This window comes from Notechis scutatus, chromosome 3, assembly GCF_049901735.1.
Source record: "Notechis scutatus isolate UNSWTSFEM ecotype Mainland chromosome 3, rNotScu1.2, whole genome shotgun sequence".
Lineage (NCBI taxonomy): Eukaryota > Metazoa > Chordata > Lepidosauria > Squamata > Elapidae > Notechis > Notechis scutatus.
Genome location: NC_142011.1, coordinates 194,815,798 through 194,836,171, shown reverse-complemented (window position 1 = coordinate 194,836,171; position 20,374 = coordinate 194,815,798). Strand labels below are relative to the sequence as shown.

The following is a 20,374-nucleotide window of genomic DNA, read 5'->3' as shown; positions in this document are numbered from 1 at the left end:
GTCTCCCTATCTTAAAAATCAAGACAAAGTGAAAGTTGAAAGGGGCCTTCAAGATCATCTAGTCCAACCCTAGGGCAGAATCCACTAGAGCAGGAGGTCTCCAACCTTGGCAACCTCCAGGGGAATTCTGGGAGTTGAAGTCCTCCAGGCTTAAAGTTGCCAAGGTTGGAGACCCCTGCACAAGAGCAGGGCTGTCAAACCCATGGCCTGCGTGGCGCACTGGCCACGCCCACACCCTGATTAGCAAAGAGGGGGGTGCAATCCCGGGTACATCATGTGATGTCACCCCGTCGAGGTGACTTTGACACCCCTGCACTAGAGCATCTCTGACAAGCTTCGGACCTCCAGGAATGATTTGAAGACCTCCTACTTGAAGGAGAACTTCTTCCTTCCTACGGTAGCCTGTTTCTGTGGCTAGGGCAGGGGAGGAGGGCTTTGAAAGGACGCTGCTGCTGAGCAGTCCGTCCCGTCCCCCCCACCTCCCTCGTTTTTTCCCCTCTCTCTCTCTCTCTCCTCCTTCCTCTCTTCCTCTTCTTCTTTCTCTTTCCCACCCACCCCCCCTCCACCCCTTTGCAGGACTTCCCTCCTCCCTCCCCTCCCTCTCTCCACCCTATTAAAACAGCCTCCTTGTTTTAAAAAGGGACCCCCTTAAGTTGGAGGAGGCACAGAATCGGCCGTCTTGGCAAGAGGGAGGCAGCGAGGGGCAAAGGGGAGAGAAAGCAGCAGCAGCAGCAGCAGGAGGAGGAAGAAGAAGACAAGACCAGCAGGGCAAAGAAGCTAAAAGAAGAAAAAAAAAACGAAAAAAAGACGCCTGGAAAATATTCGCCGCCGTCGTCGCCGCGGCTGGTGGAACCTCGAAATAGACGCTCCATTCACAGTCCGTTGGCCGCAGGAAGAGCCGCGAAGTTCTCCAGATGCTACGCCGGTCTCAACTTTTCGCCAACTTTCGCTCCGGGCGCCTGGAGGACTTCGGCGCCGCGAGGAATCGGCCCGCCGCTTAACCTCGGGTTGCAAACCACCCCTTTGGGCGAGGAGGAGCGAGGGGAAGAAGGAGAGCTCCCGAGGTTGTGGGGAAGTGGGGTCCTCGAGCCGGCAGAGAAGGCAACCGCCCCGGCCCCCCCACCCCTCCTCCCACTGGCCCCTTTTCCATGGTGGGGAGGCGAGCTGCGGCCAGCCTCGCCAGAACTGTCCCGGGAGAGTAAGTAGATTTGGGGTTCTCTTACTTCCCTCGGGGAGGTTGGGACGGGACGGGACGAGACGGGGGTGGGTGGAGAGGAAAAAGCACCTCAGTAGCAAAAAGGCCCCCCACCCCACCCCACCCGGAGTAAGATCCAGAAAGGCGGCCAGGTGTGAGTGGATCCCCGGATCATCCTTTGAGTTCTGCCAAGTTCTGAGTTCTTCCGCTGGGGGAGGGAAAAGTTCAGAGATGTGGGAACAGGGGAGCCAAGGAAAGTCTCTCTCCTTCCCCCCCCAAACCCCGATCCACTACAAGCGAGATCTTCCCGGTGGGGGGCGGGAATATCAGCGCCGTGGAAACAAGGGACCATTTGTTAGGACCAGCAGATCCTCTGGCCCCGAGGAGCGAGGCGCCGCGTCCCTTTTGACGACCTGAGCGCGGCGGCGGCTGCTGCTTAGTTATAGACCGCGGTGGCTTCCCCCGGGAAGGAGACGGAGCTCTCTGGAAAGCTAAAGCGTCTTGGAAGCGTTGGGTTGTTTTTTTTTTGTTTTCTCCTCGCTTTTCTTCGGGGGTAGCTTGCAAGCTCCCCTTTTAAATGGGGAAATACCTGCGCCGACTCCTTTCGTTTGCACGGACGCGAGACTTAACCGGTGCACCGATAGGTGGGGGAAGGATCAAACCCGGCGTTGGGGGAAAAAGAGCTCAGAAAAGCTCCCAGGATCGCGCCTCGCTGCCCTGCTTCTTAACAGCACCTGACCGTGAAAATGCTCAGCGCTTCTCTATCCTGCCTTCACGTGCATAGGAGTGTGTGTGTGTATACACACACACATACACCTCTCTCTATATATACACGTGCATATATAGGAGTATACACACACACACATATATATGGTATTCAGCTTTGTTCGGGTATTTTCCCAGGTCATTATAGTTGTGCTTTTTAAGTTGATGATGGCAGATGAGATTCTGCTGAAACGTTGCTACAACTTGTGAAAACTTAAGAAAATATATGTATACATATACATACACACACACACACATATATACACATATGCATAGGCGGTATACACACACACACACACCTACACCTGGAACCTCTTCCCATTTCTCCACCCCAGTTTTGGCTTAACGCCGCCACTGCGATCTTAAGGGTGGGGGGGTGTCCCGAGACTGTGCAAGGCAGACGCGCAACCGGTTAGTGGAGCAAGCTTGTGTTTCTTCCTGCGTTACGTACAGATTCACTTTCGGAGGCTTGGCGGGAGAGGGAGAGACCCTTGATCTGTTTCTAAGGAGGCGGCAATATCCCGGAAGGCGGTTCATTTCTGCTTCTCCCTCCCTCCCGAGCGCAAAGACACACACTGTCGCTATTTAGTCGCTTGTAAAAACATGGAGCGTGATTTCTACACCGCCCACCCCATTTTCTCTCCCCCTCCTCGTTCCAGTGGGTGGGTTAGGGGGAAATGGGCGGGGTTGGGGCGCCCGAATCGCAGATGCTCAGAAAGGAACTTTCTTTAATACACGATCTGGAGGCGGTTAGAAACGAGCATCCCGAAGGTGCTGGGGTTTTTTTTTTTTCAGGAGGCAACTGGACTTGGTTTTTTTCTTCTTCTCTTTTTAGTCAAGTTTTTCTTTTCTTTTATATTGCTTATACATATCAATGTATGAACAATGTGACACCTGGTTATCCTACATTTTAGTACCAATAAATATATTATCATTGGTTTTTTTTTTTCTTTTGAAGACTTTTCGCTTCTCCTCCAAGAAGCTTCTTCAGCTCTGACGGGGTGGTGGAGAATAGATGGATGGATGGATGGATGGGAGGGTGGGTGGATGGATGGATGGATAGATAGATAGATAGATAGATAGATAGATAGATAGAATTCTTTATTGGCCAAGTGTGATTGGACACACAAGGAATTTGTCTTGGTGCAAATGCTCTCAGTGTACATAAAAGAAAAGATACATGAAAGGATTTATATTCCTATATTCCTATCCTTCCATTCCCCACTATTCTGTGTCAGAGTTGAAGAAGCTTCTTGGAGGAGAAGCGAAATGTCTTCAAAAGAAAAAAGAAAAAACCCAATAATAGTATTATGTTTATTTGTACTAAAACGTAGGATACACAGGTATCCCATTGTTCACGCATTGATATGTATAAGCAATATAAAATTAAAAAAAAAACTTGATTAAAGAAAAAAGAAAACATCCCAAGAAAGTCCTGTTGTTTCCTGAAAAAAAAAAAAAAGCACCTTTGGGACAGCCATGAACCTGGAAGACTGAGAATCTCTACAGATTCGTAGAAAGGTAGACTGTGCTGGGGAAGTTTGCTCTCGCCTTTCGGTCGAGCTAAGGCGGTTAGGCAGCCGTGCAATAGACTTGGAGCGGTTCTTGCTCTCGAGTGTAGTAGAAAGGATCGGGTGCCTGAATCTCCCATCAGCCTGGACTTTCCGGCTTCCTTTCAAACTCGGGCAACGGGGCCTTTCTCTGAAGATGCCTCCGGGCCGGGAGCGCGCAGTACGGGGGTTAGTTAACGGCGCTGCTGCCGAGGCTGCCTTTGCCAAAAGAGGCAGCGTGCAACCCCGGCGCGGGGCAGTAGAGGCGGTGGTCCTCGAATTCACGACCACAGTCGAGCCACACATTTCCGCGGCCGGGTGAGACAATCGGGGAAGGGAGTTTTGCCCCGTTTTACGACCTTTCCTGCCCCACCCCCCCGTTGTGAAGTGGAGCGCTGCGGAGCTGTTCAAAAGCGAGGAACACCGTTCTTCAAAGCGAATCCGGCTTTCCCATTGAACTTGCTTAACAAAAAAAATATATTTCATTGATCGATTTGATTTGTCCATCGCTTGCTTACACGGTTAATAGGTATAAGTATAAAACCTGAGTAAGAACGCAGGAAATGGGTCCGAATTAAAAGGGGACAATAATAGGACAGGGACGGGAGGCACGAGGGTGCACTTAGGCACGCCCCTGAAATCCCACGGTCCCAAGGACACTGCCACCGCCATAAGCAGGAGTCAGTCGCCAAGCATCCGAATGGGGATCCTGTGACCCGTGGGGGGACGCTGCAACGGTGGTGAAGGGTGGGAAAAATGGCCAGCCTCCCCGCCCCCCTTTTTTCCCCCAGTGCCGCGGTTAACTTTGAGTGGTCGTAAGTCGAGGACGACCTGTATTGCATGCCCCCCGCTGTCCGGGATTGGAAGAGGGGCGTTTGCGGCTGGTGGGAATTTGTGGAGGGAGTTGGATTGACCAACTTGGCATCCGGTGAAAGGCTGCAAGAGAAGTGGAGACAGGCGGGGCCCGTTTGCTCGGGAGGTGGGGGGGATCCATAGGGAAGTGTAGGTAGCCGGCTGTCCCCTTTAGAGCAGGGGCCCCCCAAACTTGGCAACTTTAAGGTTTGTAGACTTCATAGCTGGCTGGAGAATTCTGGCAATTGAAGTCTACAAACCTTAAAGTTGCCAAGTTTGGGGACCTCTGCCTTAAGAGTAAAAGTTGAGGAAGTTTTGAGTCAGTTGGGAGACAGACAGGCCCGTTTATTGTGCCGTACTGGATCGCAACCCTCAAACCAGCGCAGCAGCCCAGAAAGCACCGGACTCGTGTTGGGGGGGACTGGAGAATCCCGATCCTTCGAGTGCCGCGCGCGCATTCGCCGTAGGATTTGGGGCTGCGCCGTCCGCGTTGCAGAATCGCTAGGGCTTCAACGGGAACGATGGAGGGGGGTGGGGAAGGGGAGTGGGCGGGGGGAGGGGGTTAGAAGTGTCCCTAGAGGGAAGCGGGGGAGAAGCGATGCAAGGCCGGGAAGGGCGAAGACCGACGTGGCAGCCGCTCAGAAGCTCCGCTCGCCCGGGTAGCCGCGCTCTCCTCCCCCTCTCCAGGGAGAGAGGGAGGGAGGGAGGGGAAGGGGGCCAGACCAGAGCTCAGCCTGAGAGAGGCGAGCTGGCCCCGCTGGGGCGATGCGATGCCTATCTGCATCGTCTGGATGAGAGCCACTGCATTGTTCCAGCCCCACCCACCGTTCCGGTAAAAGCTGGGCCGGGGCGCCCTTCCTTCTTGACGAAAGCTCGGGTGGGTGGATGGGGAGGTGCGTGAGAGCGCCCGTGGGAGCTGGCCAAGGGCGCTGGGTTCCCCGCTTTCCACGAGTTCCGTTCTGCCCTTGGTTCTGTGAGCGGCCGGCAGCCCACGGAGGAAAAACAGCCTCTTCCCAAAAGTGCTTTTTTTTTTCTTTTCTTTTTTTTCAAGAAGCAAAACTGGACTTTCTGGTTTGTTTGTTTGTTTGTTTTTCTTTGAAGACGTTTCTCATCCAAGAAGCTTCTTCAGAGAAAGTCCAGTTGCCTCTTCAAAAAAAGCACCTTTGGGACAACCTTGGTTGACCGAGAGTCAGCCTTGAAAAGTCCCGAAAAGTTGAAGGAAGGAAAGAGAAAGAGAAAGAGAAAGAGAAAGAGGAAAGGAAGGAAGGAAGGAAGGAAGGAAGGAAGGAAGGAAGGAAGGAAGGAAAGAAAGAAAGAAAGAAAAAGAAAAAAAGAAAAAAGAAAAAGAAAAGAAAGAAAAGAAAAAGAAAGAAAGAAAGAGAAAGAAGACAAAAAAAGAGGAAGGAAGGAAGGAAGGAGAGAAAAAGGGAGGGAGAGAGAGAAAGAAAGAGAAAAGACAAAAAAAGAGGAAGGAAGGAAGGAAAGAGAAAGAGGAAAGAAAGGAAAGGAAGGAAGGAAGGAAGGAAGGAAGAAAGAAAGAAAGAAAGAAAGAAAGAAGACAAAAAAAGAGGAAGGAAGGAAGGAGAGAAAGAAAAAGGAAGGGAGAGAGAGAAAGAAAGAAAGAGAAAGAGAAAGAAAAGATGGAAGGAAGGAAGGAAAGAGAAAGAAAGAAAGAAATCTTCTTTGACCCCACGTGGCTGGAGAGCGAGGGACCAAATAAATAAATATTAAGCCTGGGAATGCCGAAGATGAGCTCATTGAATGGAACTTCCCGCCTCCCTTTATGACCTAACGCCGCACCCTCTCCTGATTGGCTCCGGTCATGTGGAAGGGGTTCCCCCGCAGAAGGAGAAGGCTTGAAGTTTGAAAAGAGCTTTCAGAAGTGAGAACTGAAACCCTTTCTTTCAGCCGCTGAGTAGAAGGTTGCTGGAAAATAATAGGAACTTTTGTAGCCAGAGCGGTTTTCATACAGAGAGAGAGAAAAAGGCTTTCCCGTTGAAGTAACGGTTATAAGGAAGGATGTATGTATGCCAAGGAGATTTTTTTAAAAAAGAGATTTATCAGGGCTGCTTTATTAGGGAAAAAAAAGGAATTCTTTGGAGCTTAATGAGCCTTACTCTTGATGTGGCTGGCCGGTGTCTACAATGCCCGGATTCTGAAATTAAATGATGGGTTCTTTGGAATTTCAAGTATTCAGGAAGAAGAGTGCAGAAAATTAAAGTAGGAGACGTGGACTGATTGTTCAGAATCTCAATAGAAAGAATGGATTTTCCTAGTGGTTTAGAAAACAGATCAGTATGTTGATTGATGGACTTGATCTAAGAATATTTTAGTGGGGGAAAGGCAGAATTGATGGTTCCCTTTAGTTGTGTTTTGGTGGGAAAATAGTCATTTTTTTTTCAGTGAAGAACAGGTAATCCTCAATTTAGTGATCATTCAAAATACAACAGCGCTGAAATAAAATTTCCAATGTTGGAGCATCCACAACTTCTGAAGGCAAGCTGTTCCATTGGTTAATTGTTCTAACTGTCAGGAAATTCCCCCTTAGTTGTAGGTTGCTTCTCTTCTTGATTGGTTTCCATCCATTGCTTCTTGTCCTGTCCTCAGGTGCTTCGGAGAATAGCTTGACACACACACACACACCCCTCATCTTTGTGGCAGCCCCTGAGATATTGGAACACTGCTAGAAACAGTGGATGGAAACTAATCCAGGGGAGAAGCAACCAGGAATTAAGGAGAAACTTCCTAACAGTGAGAACAGTTGTAGGTGCTTCAGGGGTGGGATTCAACCGGTGTTGCTAACAGTTTGGTGATTACGTTTTACGCTTCATGCGCATGTGAAAAACCTTAAGCTGTGCACCTGGACGGCTGAAAAGCGCTGCAAGCAGGTGAACAGCATTTGAAAAGCCACTTTTTAAACTGCTTTTTCAACCTCAGCTGTGTCAGTGCAAAGCAGCTGAGGTTGAAAAAGCAGGAAATAAAGGACAGGTAAGAGCCCGGTTGGGCCAAACAGCAGCAGACACAGAACCAGTTTGGTGTTGCTGCTCTTCAGAGCTACCAGTTCTATAGAGCCAGGCAGAACCGGTAGCATCCCACCCCTGGGGTACTTATCACTGAAGGTTTTCAAAAGAGACTGGACAGCAGAAAATAATATCCGGCTATAATACAATACAATACAATACAATACAATACAATACAATACAATACAATACAATACAATACAATACAATACAATACAATACAATACAACCTTTTCGTCATCATGTGCCAAAAGTGCCTGCATCCATAATGCAATGCACGCATGACCCCCCCTCCCATGCATACCCTGCCCCCTGCGCATGCGTCTCCCATATGCATCCCTCCCCCATGCATGCGTGACAGATACCCAACAATCAGCTGGCTGGCAGAGGGTGCGTGCGTATGCGCAGTGGATCAGTTCTGGCCGACAGCTCGCGTGCCGGCAGGAATGGCTCTGCGTGCCATTTCCAACACGGGTGCCATAGGTTCACCATCACAGGTATAGGGTCTCCTGCTTGAGCAGGAGGTTGGATTAGAACAAGAACGTCAAAGATTTAAAGCTGGTCCCCAAGAATGAGACTAAACTGGTTTGCTTGATGTTAGTGCAAGGATGAGGATCGGGGTGGGATTCTACCAGTTCGCACCTATTCACTAGAACCGGTTGTTAGAAGAAATTACTGGACTAATCCTGTAAGGAAGGCAGGAAGGAAACACTCTGGTGTTGCTTATAGAAACTGCCTCTCTGTTAACCCTTATTACATTCTTGGCAGGACTAGACACAGGAACATCTCTGGAGTTTTTTTCCCATCCTTTGCTGGTACTTTGCTTGTGTGGAGTTCAAAGTTACAATGGCACTGAAAAATTTGACTTATGACCCTTTTTCACACTTACGACTGTTGCAGCATCCCCACAGTCATGAGAGGCCAGGCAAGGAGATGCGTGCCTCAATGTGAGTGATATTGAGTTGGCCACATCCAGCCAATAACATGATAACCAAGCCATGTCCACCCAGTCACATGACCACCAAGCCACGCCCACCATCTAAGCCACGCCTACAGAACCGGTTGTTAAAAATGTTGAATCCCACCCCTGATGAGGATGGTTCCTAATTACCCACAATCTATCAAACGGTTGTCACAGGACTAGCACTTCTGAATAGGCCATTCTTCCCAAGGACCTAGGATAGCTGAAAGATATTGTAATACACACCCTGTAACCCAATATATATATTTTTTGTTCCCAAGGAGTTGAGATTCTGTTCATTCCTGTCCTTCTTATTGTTATTTATAGTTTGCCATTCCTGAAAGCTGAGCTTAACTCTTCTTTAATTTGTACTTCAAACAGAGAACTGATGCCTCTCCCGACTAAGCCCTACAGTGAAGATCGTAGCATGTAAAATCTGGAAGTGATAAATGAGTCGGAGATGAAGTAGCAGGAAAGCCCTACAGATGTAACATAGCTGCTCAGTTTCTTCTCCATTGGCTGTTAAACTAAAAGGCGAGGAATGCTGACAGCTATTTTATGTTCAGAATGAATGAATGCTGCAAGTCATTTGTGCTTCAGAATTAGATTTACTTCTGCTATTGCCAAAAATAATAAAAAAAACCTAGTTTATAGCAATCATAATCTTAGCCTGCTTCCCATTTAATAGCAGTCAGCTAATATTTGTAATGGGAAAAGTGGGGATTGAGTGGCTATGTGCATAGATGCACATATCTGGAATTCATTACATGATCTTCAGGGTAGGTCGATGGTTTCTATGATCAAGACCTGCAAATTCAGGGATCATACCACCTACTTGCCCAGCGTTAACTTAGTTCCAGATTAACCATATGTTCTGGTTGCGGATGCCACAACAAAGCATAATCTATAAAATATTCCCTCATTAACTTAAAATATAGTTCTCTAATTTGTCATTTAGTATAATCATGCAAAATGCTGACATGGCATTGGTAGCCTCACATTACAATGAACAAGTGCATTCATTCAGTTTCGCAGCTACTAAGATTGTTGGCCAAGCAGGTACAAAAACAGCCAGGGAAATTATTGAAGCCTGGAAAATAGGGCCCTTGTCAGACAACAGGAGTGCTGATTTACCATCAACTTAGCAGGTATTTAGGAGCTGAGGACTTTGATAGTACAAGGAAAAAACAGCCAATCCCTGGCCATCAATACACCAATCAACTGATAGGAAGGCATCACATAAATACAACACATAGAATAACCCAAAGCACACATTTAGGTAGAGAGAAGCTCCCTGAGTTCTCCAGCATGAGTCTGAAAGTTTGGAATACTAAACCTCTGGTCCCAGTGACCGACCCAGATTGGCTCTTGTAATGCTGACATGATCCATATATGGAAGGAGGGAGAATTGTAGGCAGAATTATGAAATATCATTAAGGAGGGACTCCTTCCTCTGTATAGTAATTTTATTAAGAGTTATATTGAAAAAGATACAAATCAGTACAAACTAAATAAAAATAGAAAGTGCAGAAAATAAAAAGTAGAAAAACAGAAAAGTAACACACTATTGGCTGATAAAACTTGTTCCTCTTTCATGACATCTTTGAAACACAAACATAGAGGCCGATACGCTTCAGGTTAACTTCTACGGGTAGCTCCACTGTTCAAAACTATCCTTCAGTATATCTTCAATGTTAAAATGTTTTGCTTTATTTTCATCTTGGGCATCCTTTTTTTGAACTATTCCCATCTGGCAGATGGTACAGGATAATAAAAACAAGGACAAATAGGCTGAAAAACAGCTTCTATCCTAGGGAAATAACTATTGAATTCTACTGTATATTCAATCCTAGGGAAATAACTATTGAATTCTACTGTATATTCAATCCCAGGGCAATAACTATTGAATTCTACTGTATTATGCAATATCGGGGGTTTTCAATTCAATTGTATAGAATGTGAAGGATGTGTGTTTGTGTTTATTTTCATAGTCATAATGTACACTGAAGATGGTATTTAATTTCATTGTATGAGATGCAATGACAATAAAATAAAGTAAACTAACGTAATGTAAAAAAAAAAAAAAGATTATTCTTTGTTTTAAGTCAGTGACAAAGTTTTCCCCTGAGTTCGAGGCAGCCAAAATTACATCTGTCAGGTTGATTGAAGTCATTTGAAATGGTGAACTTAATCAGGGATGCCCTGAGCCTTTTTTCACACGACCATTTGACTCAAAACAAATAACCTTTCGATTCACCTTCAACCTTTTGTTTGTTATCATTGCTGTTTTACTTCGTACCATCCATGTGTCCTGAGCTTTGCAAGACTAAACCAACATCTTTGCATCTAAGGGGAAGGAAGGCTCAGCAAGGAAGGGTGGGAAAATGGGTGTTGTTGTTACTTTTAAATGTCAGTTTGTTTATTTGCAGTTGGGGGAAGGTGGAATGCTTCTTATATCAAGCATTGGTCCATGGCACAGCTCTCCACTGGGAGATGGGTCAGATTTCAATCAGCTTAGTGTTATGAAGAATAACTCCACCTTTTTAGGTAAATAAAACAAGACAAGAGATAGAAATACTGTCTTAGTTCCCAAGTAAGGATAGTATCTATTTAGTGTGAATCATACCTGATGGATTGATTTTACAAATGCATTATCTAGAAACTGATTTATATTACAAGGCTCAATCAATCAGAATAGAGATGAAAGGGACCTGGGAGGTCTTCTAGTCCAACCCCCTGCTCAAGAAAGAGGCCCTATACCTGTGATGGTGAACCTATGGCATTGCGTGCCACAGGCGGCACGCAGAGCCATTTGTGCCGGCACACGAGCTGCAGGCAAACGTACCTCACTGCGCATGCGCGTGCCTCACAGCTGGTTTTCAGTCAGTTTGAGGCCTTTTTTGGACTCCCAAAGGCTCGAGGAAGGTTTCTGCAGGCTTTGCAGGTCGAAAACTAGCCCCGTTTTGTCACTTCCTGTTTTTCTGAAAATACCAGAAGTGATGAAACGGGGCTAGTTTTCAACCTGCAAAGCCTGCAGAAGCCTTCCTCAAGTCTCTAGGAAGCCGAAAAAGGCCTCAAACCAGCTGAAAATCAGCTGTGGGGTGCAGTGCAGGTAAGAGGGCGGCAGCGGGTGGGTGGGTGGGGATTGCACAGGAGCCCAAAAAGGTTGGCCACCACTGCCCTATACCATTTCAGACAAGGGGCTGTCCAGTCTCTTCTTAAAAACTTCCAGTGTTGAAGCACACACAACTTAATTAATTAATCCACTGATCAATTGTTTTCACTGTAGGAAATTTCTCCTTAATTCCAGGTTGCTTTTCTCCTTGATGAATTCCCATCCATTGTTTCTTGTCTTGCCTTCTGGAAAATAAGTGGACCTCCTCTTCTTTGTGGCAGCCCCTCAAATATTGGAAGACCTTCTTTTCTCTAGACTAGCCATACCCAGTTCCTGCAACCATTCTTCATATGTTTAGGCTCCAGGCCTTTAATCATCTTAGTTGCTCTTCTCATCCTAGTTGCTCTTTCCAAAGTCTCAACATCTTTTTTGTAACATGGTGACCAAAACTGGACACAGTATTCCAGGTGTGGCCTTACTAAGGCTTTATAAAGTGGTATTAATACTTCATGTGATTTTGATTCTATGCCTCTGTTTATACAACCAAGGATTGTTATTATCTTTTTGTTGTCCGCTGCTGTACACTGCTCAGGAAGTTGTAAACGCAATTCCCTGCTACAGTTTATTGGTGAAACAGGCTATGGTCTTGTTAGAGTTGCCAACAGAAAGGGAGGGGGAAAAGGGGTTTGAAAGAGCAGTGGGGCAGCTTGGAAATCGAAAGTACATTCCATAATAGTTTTTCAAAGATAGTAACTAGGTGACTGAAGTTTCTGCCTTGCAAATATCTAACTGGAGAACATGATTGATGACTCTTGGCTATGGATGTGTCTCATTGGAGAATATGAATTATGATACACCCAGGGGGTGGGAAGAAAAAACAGAGTCAAGGATGACAATGAATGATGTGTCTCGGAGTTGGCTACACCCAGGCAAACACCCTGTCAGCTAACAGGACATGTTAACTCCCAATAAATCCTTTTGAAATTTTGGAAGTTTGGCTCAAGACTCATGATTTAATTGGGGTAAGTGCCAGAATCCTGACACTGAGAGTGAGTATCTGGCCTAAAGTCACCCAGTGGATTTCAACACCTGAGTGATGACTTAAATTTGGATCTCTCCCATCATAGGAAAACGGACAGGAAAATGCAACAGGGCAGATTCTCTGCTTCCTTTGAATTGCTGCCACCTATCTTAATGAAATCCATCCAAGCTTTCCTCCTCATGGGTTACAATAGGAGGTATGTGCCACCTGTCAGCTCCAAATTTATACTAATCCATCCCATTGTGGGCACGGGAGGCCAGGGGTCCCAAATGGATTTTCACCACCCAAAGGAAACCCTATTCCTGGGTAGTGAACTATCTGTAGAATTATTAATGGAAGGGCCTCACTGACCATATACGATTACAAGCATTCTCTGCAGCACAGATAGCCATCAACTTATGACTGTAATTCATCATAGTCTTTTAATGACCCCATAATCCCTCACAGGGTGGAGTCCGGGCAGAGCTAGCAGAATTTTTTAATGGCCGGATGCCTTTCCTGTCACCAATGCAGAGTTTTCTTCAGCAGATATATTCACATTGTGCCCAAAAGGAGAAATATCTGCCTTTACCCAGGATTGAACTCACAGCCTCCTGATTTGTGAGGTGAGAGCTCCCTCTCTAGGCCACCACACCACTCCAAACTTCTGACCGTAACCGAACCTGGCAATTGCAGTCATAAATTGTGACAGTCATAAAACAGGTCACCACTTGACCATACCTGCTTTTGCAACCTTTTTTGCGGTGGTCATTAAATCAGTGCTATGCTAGTTAAGCAAGCATCATAGTCATTAGGGGAACCTGTTGTTTGGATGGGCTGGTTTTTCCCTGAAACCAAAAGTAAATGCCAGATTTCTGGCAAAGCCATCATAAATCATTGTTATGTGACTATAGGGCAATGAAAATAGCCATAAATGCGGACCAGTTGCTGGGTTCCCAAAATGTAGTCGACCATAGGGGAACAATGACATAACTTCCAAACAGAGTCATAAGTGAGAAGTCCATTGCTAAGTGTAAGTCAAGGACTACTTGTATAGCTACCTTCCATCATTAGTATTATTCTCCTGGTGGAAGCATTGGGTAACCTTTTCATGCCATCGGTGTGAATGTGCAACCACTTTCAAATATTAACATGAGCGTGCAACTCTTTGGCCATCAATCTGCGTGTGCAAGGGCAGCTGGATTATACTGGCATTGAGCTTAGAAATGCTGCCATTATTTTCCTCTTCTGCACTGGTGCGTTTTCTAGGATATTTAATATGTTTGAAGAGCAAATTCTTTCTCCAATGATGTCATTTCCTACACAAAGAGTAGAAGAGTAGAAGATGGCAGCAATAAAGTATTTCAGACAGGAGTGTAGAAGTTATTCAAAAAGAAAAAGGTAGTACCCGTATCTAGCCATCTCCATGCTTGTTTTACATTGGTTCACAGTTGTGAGCACCTTGCTTGATTCCTCAGTAGTTGCTGAAGCATCCAGAATGTGCAAACATGCTCCACTGACCAAGTATTGTATCATCCTGGGTGACATTCAAATTAAATCTGTGGCATTGTGTTTTGGATGTCATATTCACACATGCAAATTGGATACAAATTACTACAAATGATTTGATTGACTGTTTGATTACACGCCATCAAGTCATTGTTGATTCTTAGCAACCACATAGACAGATTCTCTTCTTGAAGATCTGTCCATGACTAATGTAACTAAGTTCTTCTTCTTCTTCTTCTTCTTCTTCTTCTTCTTCTTCTTCTTCTTCTTCTTCTTCTTCTTCTTCTTCTTCTTCTTCTTCTTCTTCTTCTTCTTCTTCTTCTTCTTCTTCTTCTTCTTCTTCTTCTTCTTCTTCTTCTTCTTCTTCTTCTTCTCCTCCTCCTCCTCCTCCTCCTCCTCCTCCTCCTCCTCCTCCTCCTCCTCCTCCTCCTCCTTCCCCTTCCCCTTCCCCTTCCCCTTCTTCTTCTCTGTCTCCTCCTTCTTCTCTTCCTCCTCCCTTCCACCTTTCCCAACCTTAGAATCTTCTTCAGAGACCTCCAGACTATACTGCTTCTGTTTTTGTTTTATAGTCTATAAAGTGGATAAGGCTAATTTATACTAAATTGAGGGGAATTAGATTTGAACCTGCTACTTTTTTTTGTCACATGTCATTTCACTGGACTTGCTATTTGGACTGGGTTCAAAATGCAGTCATTATGAGTTTTTTTCAGGTCAAGGAAGTGGTGTTTTGAAACTGTCTAGCTTCCAGGTATGAAAACAAAACGTTATTAGTATTTTGCAGCTCAGGGTTGAACTGTTGGGTTCCTGGTGTTCTCTGAGCTTGGCTATTTCCCTACAGATGTTTCATTACCAGGTGATGTTACATCATCTGAATGTGGAAGTTTGTTAGGAAAGGCAAGCTACTTTCTCATTTTTAGCCCTTTACTTCAAGCCTGAGGACAACAAAGTCAATTGACATCTTATCATCTGACATCTAAAGATGACTGGTCCTTGGTGCTCTCTGAGCTTGGTTGTTTTCTTGCAGACATTTCATTACCCAAACTAGGTAACATCATCAGAGCTAGTAGGGAGTATTGTTTGGTCTCAGTTTATATTCTGTCAGTATTGCCCTGCCAGTGTTGGAGATTCTTTGATTGGGCTGTTTACTGGTACCTTGTTTTGCAGTTTCTTGGTTGGGATATTGTTTACTTCTATATTACTAGTCTGATGTTAATCTTCATGTTAATCTATGCTCATCTGGATGTTGATTGCTGGTAGGGAGTTTTTTTGGGTTTTTTGTTCTCTTTTTTGTTTGTTGTCTTTTTTTGCATAGTATGTAGGTGCTGTTTACATATATGTGTCTGTTGATATCCAATTTGTCAGAGTGCCAGGCTTCTACGAATTCCCTAGCATTTTTTGGATTGGCTTAATTAAAAGTTTCCCACTTTCAGGAAAACAATCAAGATCACCGAGGACCCCTCATTTTAACCTTGAACTACAAGTATCTCCCTTTATTGGTACCTAAAGATGAAGAAATGAGTTTGGTGATGTCACAGACATAGTTCCTCATTAATTAATACAATTGATGGAATTTATTTACTACCTGAAACCTGCCAGATTCTACACAGCTTCAGAACTTCCAATATAAAATATTATAGAAATCAATATTGAAAAATTACTTTAATACAATCCACAAAGTCTACAATTAAATCACAATTTAAATACTAAGAATAAGAGCTAAACGTACCCACTTGCCTGTGATGGCATGATGCATGTACTAGAGAGTCCTATAATGTCACCAAGCATGTTTTCTCATCTTGGCATTATGGGTAGGAATGGACAATCCAGGTGTATGGAAACCAGGTGACAAGCCTTGATGAAGAAGAAGCAACTTTAGAGCCAACATTGTTAGGGTGCGTGCATGTGGGCTTTGCACTTTGTTTATATACAATAGGTTGCCCTGCCAGTGTAGGCCAGGGTATGATTTCCCCCTGGGTCTGCTTTGGCTTATGGGTCTGTTGTTAATTTCTAGTCATAGACACATAGAAATAGCAATAGCACTTAGACTTATCTACCCGCTTCACAGTGCTTTAGAGCTCTCTCTAAGCGGTTTTACAGAGTCAGCATATCACCCCCAATAATCTGGATCCTCATTTTACTCACCTTGGAAGGATGGAAGGCTGAGTCAACCTTGAGCCAGTGAGAATTGATCTGCCAAATTGTAGGCAGCCGGCAGCCGGCAGAAGTAGACTGCAGTACTGCATTCTAACCACTACACCACCTTGGCTATTGTAAATAAAGCACATTTGCTCGCTATTCAAAAGAGGCAATAAAAAAGTTAAGAAGGAGACGCAAAGGTCAGAGCACATCCTCTCCAGCAACCATCACCCAGATAAGCAGAGATTCACATCCCAGATAAACAGGGATCAAACCCATACTTAGTAGCACTTGATGAGGTTATCTAGTTGGGTAATGAAACTTTTGCAAGCAAACCACCAAGCTCAGAGAGCATCAAGGACTCCACTGATGGATATCATTTTGTATCATTCAAGGCAGCATACCTAATAGCACTTAGACTTATATACCGCTTTATAGTACTTTACAGCCCTCTCTAGGTGGTTTACACAGACAGCATATTGCTCCCAACAATCTGGGTCCTCATTTTGGAAGGATGGAAGGCCGAGTCAACCTTGAGCCTGGTGGGATTTGAACTGCCAAATTGTAGACAGCTGCTGCAGAGGTAGTTTGCAGTACTGCACTCTAACCACTGCACCACAGAGGCTAAGTGCTTCTTCCTCCTATTTTCTCCATTTAAAACAATCCTGTGAGGTGGATTTGGGCTGAGCAAGAGATAGAACGATAGATAGATTGTCACCCAGCTGGTTTTCATGCCTAAGGGAGGACTAGAACTCGTGATCTCTAGTCACAAGTTCCAGTCCAGCGCCTTAACCACTATACGAAACTAGCTCTATCATATGAAGCTTATAAAATCTTCTACCTCCTTCTAAACTCTACTCTTAAGCTCTTCTTCCTTCCCTTTATAATTCCTGAGTCTGCAGTCCACAAGGAAATCTTTTCCTTTTTCCTTTGAGAGAGAGAGAGAGAGAGAGAGAGAGAGAGAGAGAGAGAGAGAGAACGCACATTTTCTCCCTTGTGGCTGCCAGTTTCACATGGATTGTGAACAGCTGATGTTGAACATTGTATGGCTGTAATTAAGTAGCAGCTTTTTTTCCCATGCTTTTCAAAGAGATGATCCTTCGGTTTATATGAAGTCAGAGGGCGTAACTCTGAAATCAGATGTGACCAGCAGATGGTGCGGTGAACATTATCAGCATATATATAGACACTGATAAATGTAAGGAAAATATGAATAATGTAACGGGAAAAAAAAGAAGACCATGGTCAGCATCTCTACAGTCTTTTAAGGTAATAAGGTTGTTTCTCGTGTGAAAAAGTTCCATCTTGATGTTAGGTGCATGAATATATTACTTTTATTAAAGTCACAATTCTGAACTGAGAGATAGGAGAATTAAGTGTAATGGAAAGAAGGACTAGGGAAGACATGACAGCAGCGTTCCAATATCTCAAGGGCTGCCACAAAGAAGAGGGAGTCAATCTATTCTCCAAAGCACCTGAGGGCAGGACAAGAAGCAATGGGTGGAAACTAATCAGGGAGAGAAGCAACCTAAAACTAAGGAGAAATTTCTGAACAGTTAGAACAATTAATCAGTGGAACAACTTCCCTCCAGAAGTTGTGAATGCTCCAACACTGGAAGTTTTTAAAAAGATGTTGGATAACCATTTGTCTGTAGTGGTGTAGGATTTCCTGCCTAAGCATGGGGTTGGACTAGAAGATCTCCAAGGTCCCTTCCAACTGTGTTATTCTATTCTATTCTATTCTATTCTATTCTATTCTATTCTATTCTACTCTACTCTACTCTACTCTACTCTACTCTACTCTACTCTACTCTACTCTACTCTACTCTACTCTACTCTGTTCTACTCTGTCCTACTCTGTTCTATTCTGTTCTATTCTATGTATCATTGAATTGAAGGAGTTTTTTTTTTCAGGACATCTGCACAAATTGGATTGGAGTTGCAAGTAGTCCTTGACTTACAACCGTTCATTTAGTGACTATTCAGATTAGCAGTGGCACTGGGAAAAAAAGTGACTTATACTGTTTTTCATACTTCGGATCGTTGGCGCATTTCCATGGTCACGTGATCAACATTTGGATGCTTGGCCACTGGCTCATATTTATGACGGTGGCAGTGTCCGGGGTCATGCGGTTCCCTTTTGCGACATCCTGACAATAGGGAAGCCGGATTCACTTAACAACCGTGTTACTAGCTTAGCAACAGCAGTGATTCACTTAACAACTATGGCAAGAAAGGTCATAAAATGGGACAAAATTCATTTAACAACTGTCTCGCTTAGCAACATAAATTTTGGACTCAATTGTGGTCATAAGTTGAGGACTATCTTGTACTAATCTAATGTCTAGATCAAATACTAAAGTCTCTCAAATACGGCATAGCGTTAAAGAGGTCATGGGTCTCACCAAAAGAGGACAAAAGATGAAGCAGACTTGGTTTGACCTGATTAATCTCCAGGGTTGCAAATAATTACAACAGTCCAAACTCAATGAATTACAATAATTCAGTATATGTATTTATTCATTGTTAAATTTATTTGCCCTCCATCTCGTTTTGAAGCAACTTGGCACGGCTTGTAGCACAAAAACATTAAAATAATTAGAAATAAATATTCCTAACACAATAAAACAAAAGTACCATCAAAGTATATATTACCAGAGTGGGGAAAACTGACTTACTCGGTATGCTTGAAACACTCCATTAGCTTAAGTTTCTTTATCTTTAAACTGGACTTGGATCAAATAGCCTTTCAAAGAGGGAAAAGCTTCAAAAGAATGTCCCTCAGGGAGGCAGGACGTATCATCCAAATGCAAGTGTCTCTGGCATGCAGCGCAACAGATGCATTTTAGAACTATTTGTAATGTTGCATATATGATCACACATAGGCAAAGACAGCCGGCGTCCAGTATCCTACTATTAAATTTTGCAACACTTGTTCTTCTATTTACTTGGAACACCCATCAGTCCTGCAATTCCAAACTATTGCATCAGAACACTTCCATATTGCAAATGGGACAGATAAAAGTATAACGTTTAATAAATATGAAGATATGAGGACTATTTATATAAAATAAATGTGAAGAATATAAGAATTTTTGAGAACATTGATAGAAAATATGGAATGGAATGATATGAAATCAAATGCGAAAGATGAATATGTAACCCAGGTCATGTTTGTATGGAAATGTTAAAACCTGGGTCTATGCTGTTCATTGAAAGAGATTTTTTGAAATATAAAAAATAAAAAGCTCTTTACAAAAAAAAAAAAAAAAAAAAAGAATACTTCCATATTGTCACTTCAAGTGCATCAATTCAAATTTAAAGTTTAGGTCAATTGGGGAAAAAAAGATTTGAGTGTAATCTGGATGAAAGAATAATTATTTCGATATTTAAAGCTGGGAATGCCAGGGAATTTATCAAATATGGTCCCCTTGGGTAGTGAATGAAGCATAGGTCATATAAAATATTAATTGGTTGGTTTTCTTAGCTGATATGTGTAAGAACTAAAGAAAGTCGTGTTGCAATCCCCTTAATGTTTGAAATTCATATATCCGAGTAGGAGTGAGAAATCCCCCTTGATTTTCATTTTCTCCTGTTGATTCATTATTTCTCCAGAGCAATTGAGACAAACTGCTTGAAGCAAAGTCAACGGGGAAGCCAGATTCACTTAACAACCATGTTACTAAACTAATAACTGCAGTTATTCTCTCAGCAAGAAAACCAAAAAGTGGCACAAAACTCACTTAACAACTATCTCGCTTAGCAACAGAAATGGGCTCAATTGTGGTCCTAAGTAAAGGACTAACTGTGAAGAGTTCTATTTTAGAAATGTACTCTGGTAAACAAAGCAAAAATAATGACCAACCTTTCTTACTAACCTAAAGGCAATGTAAGTATTGAAGAGAATACTTGTAGTTCAGGGTTGAACTGTGGGGTCTTGGTGCTCTCTGAGCTGGGTGGTTTTCTTGCTAGCACTGATGATATTACCTAGTTTGATAATGAAATGTCTGCAGGAAAACCACCCAACTCAGAGAATACTAAGGAATCCACAATCAAAGTTGCCTTTAGACCAGGGGTGGGATTCAACTGGTGCTACTACCGGTCGGTGAGAGTGCTGTGTGCGCGTGTACAGCATTTGCAAAATGGCACCCGGATAGCTGACAAGCACTGCGCGCGGGTGGGCAGCATTTGAAAATCCTCTTCTTTCCTGCTTTTTCAACCTCAGCTGTGCCGCGCAAAGCAGCTGAGGT

The 20,374-nt window shown here is 44.0% G+C and overlaps 1 protein-coding gene across 1 annotated transcript in view; it reads left to right on the top strand.

The window, feature by feature from the left end:
* The first annotated feature begins 317 nt into the window (after nucleotides 1–317).
* The window catches only part of HAS2 (hyaluronan synthase 2), a 38,193-nt gene continuing 18,136 nt past the window's right edge, over nucleotides 318–20,374 (top strand). Inside the window, exon 1 of the mRNA XM_087962159.1 lies at nucleotides 318–1,198. The gene's annotated coding sequence lies outside the window, so the exon portion shown is untranslated. The remainder of the gene's footprint in view (nucleotides 1,199–20,374) is intronic.